At 42.1% G+C, this 7,902-nt stretch overlaps 1 pseudogene; it reads left to right on the top strand.

The window, feature by feature from the left end:
- The first annotated feature begins 3,607 nt into the window (after positions 1-3,607).
- LOC147209544 (general transcription factor II-I repeat domain-containing protein 2B-like) lies at positions 3,608-5,830 on the top strand (annotated as a pseudogene).
- Positions 5,831-7,902: the final 2,072 nt, after the last annotated feature.

Below are 7,902 nucleotides of genomic sequence, written 5' to 3'. Positions count from 1 at the left end.
GACTTTGGTTTATAACTTTCAGTTCTGAACACATCACTGGCACACCTATTCAAACAGTACAAATACAAATTAAAAGGGTGTGTGGTGGTTATAAAAGACTGCAAAAGCCCTTCCGATAAAGACAAACTCAGTCTTTCCCTGTCATGGCATTGGTGTCACCAACACTGATTTGGGAAAAGAAGAAGCAGACGAACAACATGTAAACATGAAATAGAAAGACACTTACAATGAAATGAGGATAGTAATGTGGCAATAATTCTAAAGGTATGAAGCTTACCAGGGTGTCCAACTTGACCCGCCTATACTTCTAATTGTCTATTTTTACCTCAAGTTTGGGGGCTGGATTGTCTCCCTCAATACTGATTTCGTTCTTCCTCCTCTTTTTTCACTCCCAAGCCTTGTGTAGTATTTTTGACATACACTTTCTCATATAAGGTGGCCCGGCGGTCCAGTGGTTTGCGCTTTGACCTCACAGTGCAGAGCTACCGGGTTCAATTCCAGCTCCGGCCTCCCTGTGTGGAGTTTGCATGTTCTCCATGGGCCTGCGTGAATTTTCTCCGGGTGCTCCAATTTCGTCCCACATTCCAAAGTTGATGTTGACATTTTCGGCCGTTTTGAAAAGATTCCTAAAACCTGAAAGTTTGTTATCCCGTGACGGCTGTAGGTCTGGGGATAACTACAGCTCTCCGGCTTTCCAACGTGACCACTTGCGTCCAATCTGATGATTTATTTGGGAATAAGAGGCCTCTGGAATGTGGCAAGATGACCTGGGTCCCCCAAAAAAACGACATAGTATAGTAAGGCGTTTTTAGCCAACAAAAACGACCATGTATAGTAAGGCGTTTTTAGCTAAAAAAAAACGACCATGTATAGTAAGGCATTTTTAGCCGAAAAAAAACAACCATGTATAGTAAGGCGTTTTTAGACGAAAAAAACGACCATGTATACTAAGGCGTTTTTAGCCCGAAAAAAACGACCATGTATAGTAAGGCGTTTTTAGCCGAAAAAAACGACCATGTATAGTAAGGCGTTTTTAGCCAAAAAAAACGACCATGTATAGGAAGGCGTTTTTAGCTCGAAAAAACGATATAGTTTAGTAAGGCGTTTTGAGCCGAAAAAAACGACCATGTAAGGCGTTTTTAGCTAAAAAAAAAAAAAACGACATCGTATAGTAAGGCGTTTTTAGCTGAAAAAAACGACCATGTACAGTAAATATTCTCTAGTGCGGACTCGTGTTTGCGCTGTCCAATTTGTCCTGATAACAGAAATTCCTCATTTGGGAAATGAGCATGGTACATGTCCTTTATGAACCTGCAAGTATGTTGACAAAATGCACGTGTATCATCACAATAAAATGCAAAAATATACTGTCCAAAAACTGTTTACTGCATATAACAAAAACTGCAATACTGTTCAGGTACAGGTGTATAAAAAAAAATCACAAAAGTACAGCACAGTACAGTATTTTAATGCTTATTTTTTGCCTGCCTTGGGGGAAAAATTGGTCTATTTTGGATTGTTTTGTTGCGTGCAATCTTTAGCTTATGACAACGTTCGCCTGCGTGTCATACAGTTTTCTTGCTAGTTGCAAGTAACTGTCCCGTTGATCACCGATGTCTGGTGATTCTTGTGCATACTGAAGGATTTTTGTTGCCACTGGCATTGCTTCCTTGCTGGATGCTGCAGCGCTTGTCATCAAGAGTTGAATCGATGCCTTGTTTTTTAAAGCTTCGTAGATTTGCATCTATCCGACTCCCAAGTGTATCCTGGATGCTTTTTACTTTGTGTCCAGCCTCGCTCAAACGGATGCATTTCACTCGCTCCGCTAGTCATGACAGTTCTTCTATGTTTCGATGCCATGATCTACAGGACGCAAGTGAATAAAGTTAAATTTTTTCGCAATTACAGTAAAACGCATGGCAATAAAAAGTCACTTACACGTCGTCGTTTCGAATCTGATGAATGAAAACGGCGAAGCGAATGTTTCTTCCGTCGTGTGGAGTGGGCGCTCCTTTTTAAGCTAGTGCCGGCGGTCGACGGGACGTAAGTGAATAAAGTTAAAATCTTTCGCAATTAGAGTGAAACGCACGCCAATAAAAACTCACTTACACGTCGTCGTTTCGGATCTGATGATCGAAAAATGCGAAATGAAGACGTGTTTTTCCGTAGCATCGGGTGGGCGTTGCGTGTATTTAAGCTCCCGCGGCATTACACCTCCATCCGGGTTACGGGTAGTGGAATTTCCGCTTACGCAAGTTCCGGTTACATGTAATATCGGAGTCAAAATGTTAATGCATAGGTTTTTCTTCCGGGTGAAGGAAATTCCTTTTCATAGAATTCCGGGGATGGGAATATTTACTGTATAGTAAGGCGTTTTTAGCCCGAAAAAAATGACCATATATATGAAGGCGTTTTTAGCCCGAAAAAAAACGACCATGGATACTAAGGCGTTTTTAGCCTGAAAAAAACGACCATGTATAGTAAGGCATTTTTAGCTCGAAAAAAACGACCATGTATAGTAAGGCGTTTTTAGCCCGAAAAAACGACCATGTATAGTAAGGCATTTTTAGCCAAAAAAAACTACATAGTATAGTAAGTAGTTTTTAGCCCAAAAAAACGACCATGTATAGTAAGTCGTTTTTTAGCCAAAAAAAACGACATAATATAGTAAGGCGTTTTTTGCCAAGAAAAACGACATAGTATAGTAAGGCGTTTTTAGCCCCAAAAAAAAACGATATAGTATAGTAAGGCGTTTTTAGCCCGAAAAAAACGATCATGTATAGTAAGGCGTTTTTAGCCCGAAAAAAACCACCATGTATAGTAAGACGTTTTTAGCCCGAAAAAAACGACATAGCATAGTAAGGCGTTTTTTGCCCAAAAAAAAGACATAGTATAGTAAGGCGTTTTTAGCCCGAAAAAAGTAAGTCGCTTTTTTCGGCTAAAAACGCCTTACTATACATGGTGGTTTTTTTCGGCTAAAAACGCCTTACTATATATGGTCGTTTTTTTCGTCTAAAAACACCTTACTATACATGGTCATTTTTTGGGCTAAAAACGCCTTACTATACATGGTGGGTTTTTTCGGCTCAAAACGCCTTACTATACATGGTGGTTTTTTTCGGCTAAAAACGCCTTACTATACATGGTCATTTTTTGGGCTAAAAACGCCTAACTATACACGGTCGTTTTTTTCGGCTCAAAACGCCTTACTATACATGGTCGTTTTTTTCGAGCTAAAAACGCCTTCCTATACATGGTCGTTTTTTTGGGCTAAAAACGCCTTACTATATATACATGGTCGTTTTTTTTCGGCTCAAAACGCCTTACTATACATGGTCGTTTTTTTCTTCTAAAAACGCCTTACTATACATGGTCATTTTTTTGGGCTAAAAACGCCTTACTATACATGGTCATTTTTTTCGGCTCAAAACGCCTTACTATACATGGTCGTTTTTTTCGGCTAAAAACGCCTTCCTATACATGGTCGTGTTTTTCGGGCTAAAACGCCTTACTAAACTATGTCGTTTTTTCGAGCTAAAAACGCCTTACTATACTATGTCGTTTTTTTCGGCTAAAAACGCCTTACTATATACTATGTCGTTTTTTTCGGGCTAAAAACGCCTTACTATACATGGTCGTTTTTTTTCGGGCTAAAAACGCCTTCCTATACATCAATCCTGGGCATTGTACGGCCCCCGGGCCGCATACGGCCCTTTGATTGACTCTGACCGGCCCGTGTAACGTTAATTGGAAATTACAAAATAAACGTATTTTCTTATTTTACCTGATGCATGGACTGATGCTGCATTGCATTTATTTTGAAGTTGTTTTTTATTTACGTACATGATGACGCAAAACGTATATTGAGACATGGGCGTATTTGATCGTTGGCACTAGCAAGTGACAAGACGACTTTAGCCCTCAGAAATGTCTGCTCATGCTAAAGAAAGAAAGGTAGATGCCGAATGCAGGGTTTTCAACAAAAATTGGACTGCTCAGTATTTATTTACTGAAGTGAGAGGTAAAGCCGTGTGTTTAGTTTGCGGGGAGAGAATCGCCGTCCGTGTTTAGGGACTACAATTTGAGCCGGCATTACGAGACGAAACACGGGGAGAAATACAAGAACGTGACTGATGCTGAAAGGGCGCGGACATCGGAAGCTTTGCTCGCTAAACTGCAAAAGCAGCAAGGCTTTTTTACCAAGCTTCACACATCCAGGGATGCAGCAACCGAGACCAGCTTTGTGATAGCTTACAAAATCGCGAAAACCAGTAAGCCATTCTCGGAGGGGGAGTTTATCAAAGAGTGCTTGGTGGACTCTGCAGCTTCAATATGCCCTGAAAAAAAAGAAGAATTTGAGAAAGTCCCGCTCTACAGGCGAACCGTGACGAGAAGGGTCGAAAACATATCGTGCAATCTGGAGCTTCAGCTGCAATGTGAAGTGGCAAATTTTGACTTTTTCTCCTTGGCTTTGAATGAAAGCTGTGATGTCTGTGACACAGCCCAGTTACTTGTATTTGTCCGCGGGATAACGCCGGACTTCAAGATTACGGAGGAGCTGGCAGCAATGCGGTCGATGAAAGGAACAACTACAGGGAGCGATCTCTTCATGGAGGTGAATGCGTGCATGGACACACTGGGACTGAAATGGGACAGACTGGCAGGTGTCACAACGGACGGTTGTCCAAATCTTACAGGGAAAAATGTGGGACTTCTAAAACGTATGCAAGATAAAGTGGCTGAAATCAACACAGATCAGGAATTAATATTTTTGCATTGTATTGTACACCAACATGTGTTGTGCAAGTCAGTGCTAAAAATGAACCATGTTATTAATGTTACTAACACAGTAAACTTCATCAGGGCACGGGCATTGAATCAGACAGTTTGTCGCACTTTTGGAGGACCATGCGTCTGAGCATAGTGACATCAGCTACCACACACCTGTCAGATGGCTTTGCCTGGGCAAAGTGCTAAAAAGAGTTTGGGACCTGAAAACAGAGATTCGAGAGTTGTGAGATGAAAGGCAAAGACATCCCAGAGCTCTCAGATGAGGACTGGATGGCGGATTTTGCATTTGCTGTTGATGTGACCGCACTGATGAATGAACTGAATACCAAACTGCAAGGCAGGGGCCTTTTTGTTCATGAAATGCACACCCTGGTGAAGGCTTTCATGAAAAAGATGCTGTTTCTTTCAAGCCAACTGGAGAGCAACAATCTCACTCACATGCAAACCCTGAAAGAAGTCACACCATCAGCCGATCACCTCCGCAGGTACTCATCCATGTTAGGAGCATTGCATTGTGAGTTTTCAAGGAGATTTGAAGATCTCAGAACAATCGAGGATGAAATGCACATGATTTCCTTTCCCTTTACCTGCAGTGTGGATAATGCACCCAGTGATGTTCAGCTGGAACTCATTGACCTGCAGTCTGATGCAGTACTGGCACAGCTCTTTAAATCAGGATCTCTGCTGGATTTCTACTCTTCTCTCAAGGAGGAGAACTTTCCAAACATTAAGAGACATGCTAAGAAGATGTTGGTTCTCTTTGGCTCTACCTACATATGTGAACAAACATTTTCAATGATGAAGTTCATGAAATCCAGGTACAGATCATCTCTCACTGACGATCATCTGTCAGCTGTGCTTCGCATCGCCACCTCAGACATGCAACCTGATTTTGATGCACTCGTTAAAGCCCAGCAGAGACTAGATTTTTCTCACTGAACAAGAAAAAATAACTTAAAAATGTAAAAGGTTTTAAATGGTTGAGTTGTGCATGATTTTAGTTGTATTGTGGTTATTTTTATTAGCATGTTTAGCGTGTTTTTATGATGCCGTTTTAGTGATTAATTGCCTTTCCCATTGTTTTGTGAAATTTGCTTGAATAAATTACATTTTTTGGAAGGCAACCTCATGTTTTCATTGCTTAATTATAACATATACTCTTACCAGCTTGTCAAAACAATGCTATTTACTGCTTTTTACCAAGAAGTACAGTTAATATTATGCAGAATTGAGATCAGCCTTTTGGCCGGCCCTCCACAATATTTTCTGTTTCTCATTTGGCCCCCTGGAAAAAATAATTGCCCACCCCTGCTATACATGGTCGTTTTTTTTCGGGCTAAAAACGCCTTAGTATACATGGTCGTTTTTTTCGGGCTAAAAACGCCTTACTATACATGTATACTATACATAGTTATACTTACTAATCCCACCCCACCCCTAACCCCTAACCCCTAACCCCTAACCCCTGACCCTGACCCCTACCCCTAACCCTGCCCCCAACCCTAACCCTGACCCTGACCCTAACCCTAACCTTACTATACTATGTTGTTTTTTTCGGGCTAAAAACACCTTACTATACTATGTCGTTTTTTTTCGGGCTAAAAACGCCTTAGTATACATGGTCGTTTTTTTCGGGCTAAAAACGCCTGACTATACATGGTCGTTTTTTTCGGGCTAAAAACGCCTTACTATATATACATGGTGGGGGTTTTTTTAGCTAAAAACACCTTACTATACATGGTCATTTTTTTCGGCTAAAACCCTAACCCTAACCCCTAACCTCGAACCCTCCCCCTAACCCTAAACCTAAACCCTAACCCAAAACCTGACCCTAACCCTAACCTTAGCCCAAACCCTGACCTAAACCCTAACCCCTAACTCTGAATCCCTTAAACACCTACCTTGAGATAGCAACAGTCGGGTTAGGGTTTAGAGATGGAGTGTAAGAAGGTTAGATGTTTAGAATTGGAAGGTTTGGGGTTAGGAGTCATGTAAGAGCTAAAAGGTTGAGGGCTTTCGGGGTAGAGGGGCATTCGCGGTTGAGAGTTCCGGAAGATTAGGATTAAAGTTTAGGGATAGTGGTAAACTTGCGTTCGGGTTTTAAGGTTAGAAGTTTGGGAATTATGATTTTCATTCAGGATTATGTGGTGAGGGGGTTCACAGTTGGGCAGCGGTCTCCAAAAAGTCCTCAAGGATAGCTGGCCATCCTGTTTACGTGAATCAGGTGGCTGAACTGGTTAATCAGGATCATATGAATGCTGATTCAGAGCTATTTGATGACCTGAATTAACTGTGTTGCAACCAATGGAGGTGGAAAACAGCAAGGACAGTGGCTCTCCCGGCCCAGATCTTAATATCCCTGGGTTTCGGGATTGTGATTGGGGTTGAGGGCTTTGTGGCTGAGTGTTAAGTGTCAAGGGTTTGCGGTAGCGTTGTGGGTTGGGTTATAATTAGGGAGGTTAGGTTTGGCATTCGGGGCTGGGTGCGAGATTAAGGTTTAGGATTTGGGTTTGAGGTAGAGTCTGGATCATGTAGGGTTCAGGGTCTGGGTTAGGCTGTGAGACATATTAGGTGGTTAGGTATTTAGAGGTTAGAGTTTTGCGTTTAGATGTTAATGCAGTGAGGCATTGAGGTGGTTTTGCAGTCTGGGTTAGGTCCTTAACAGTTTTGCCATTTTGGGTTAGAATCTAACCCAAAATGATGACCGTTAGATGATGACGAGGGATTAGTTAGGGTTAATGTTGAGGGTCAGCATTAGGGAACAGGGTTAGGATTAGGGGCGAGGCTAAAGGGGTTTAAAGTGTCAGTGGTTTAAGAGGGTCTGGGGTAATTGTTTAGGTTAGGGCACGGGGTAGGACAAAGGTGTCCAAACTGTCCTCAAGGGCCACTGACCGTTTTCCAGCTGTCCCAACACACCTGATTCGAACATTCAGGATTGTTCCAATGCTGATTCAGGGCTGTCTAATCATCTGAATCAGGTTTGTTGCGGCCAGGAAAGCTGGAAAACAGGTAGGACAGCAGCCTTCCAGGCCGGGAGCTTGGCATGTCTCGGGTAGGGTTCAGGGTTAGGATTCAGGGATTGCTGTCAAAATTGGGGTTAGTGCTAAGGGT

Source organism: Hippocampus guttulatus, chromosome 2, assembly GCF_054856545.1.
Source record: "Hippocampus guttulatus isolate MCC_2025c chromosome 2, RoL_Hgut_1.0, whole genome shotgun sequence".
Lineage (NCBI taxonomy): Eukaryota > Metazoa > Chordata > Actinopteri > Syngnathiformes > Syngnathidae > Hippocampus > Hippocampus guttulatus.
The sequence above is the reverse complement of the archived record's forward strand: the minus strand, read 5'-3'. Positions and strand labels throughout refer to the sequence as shown.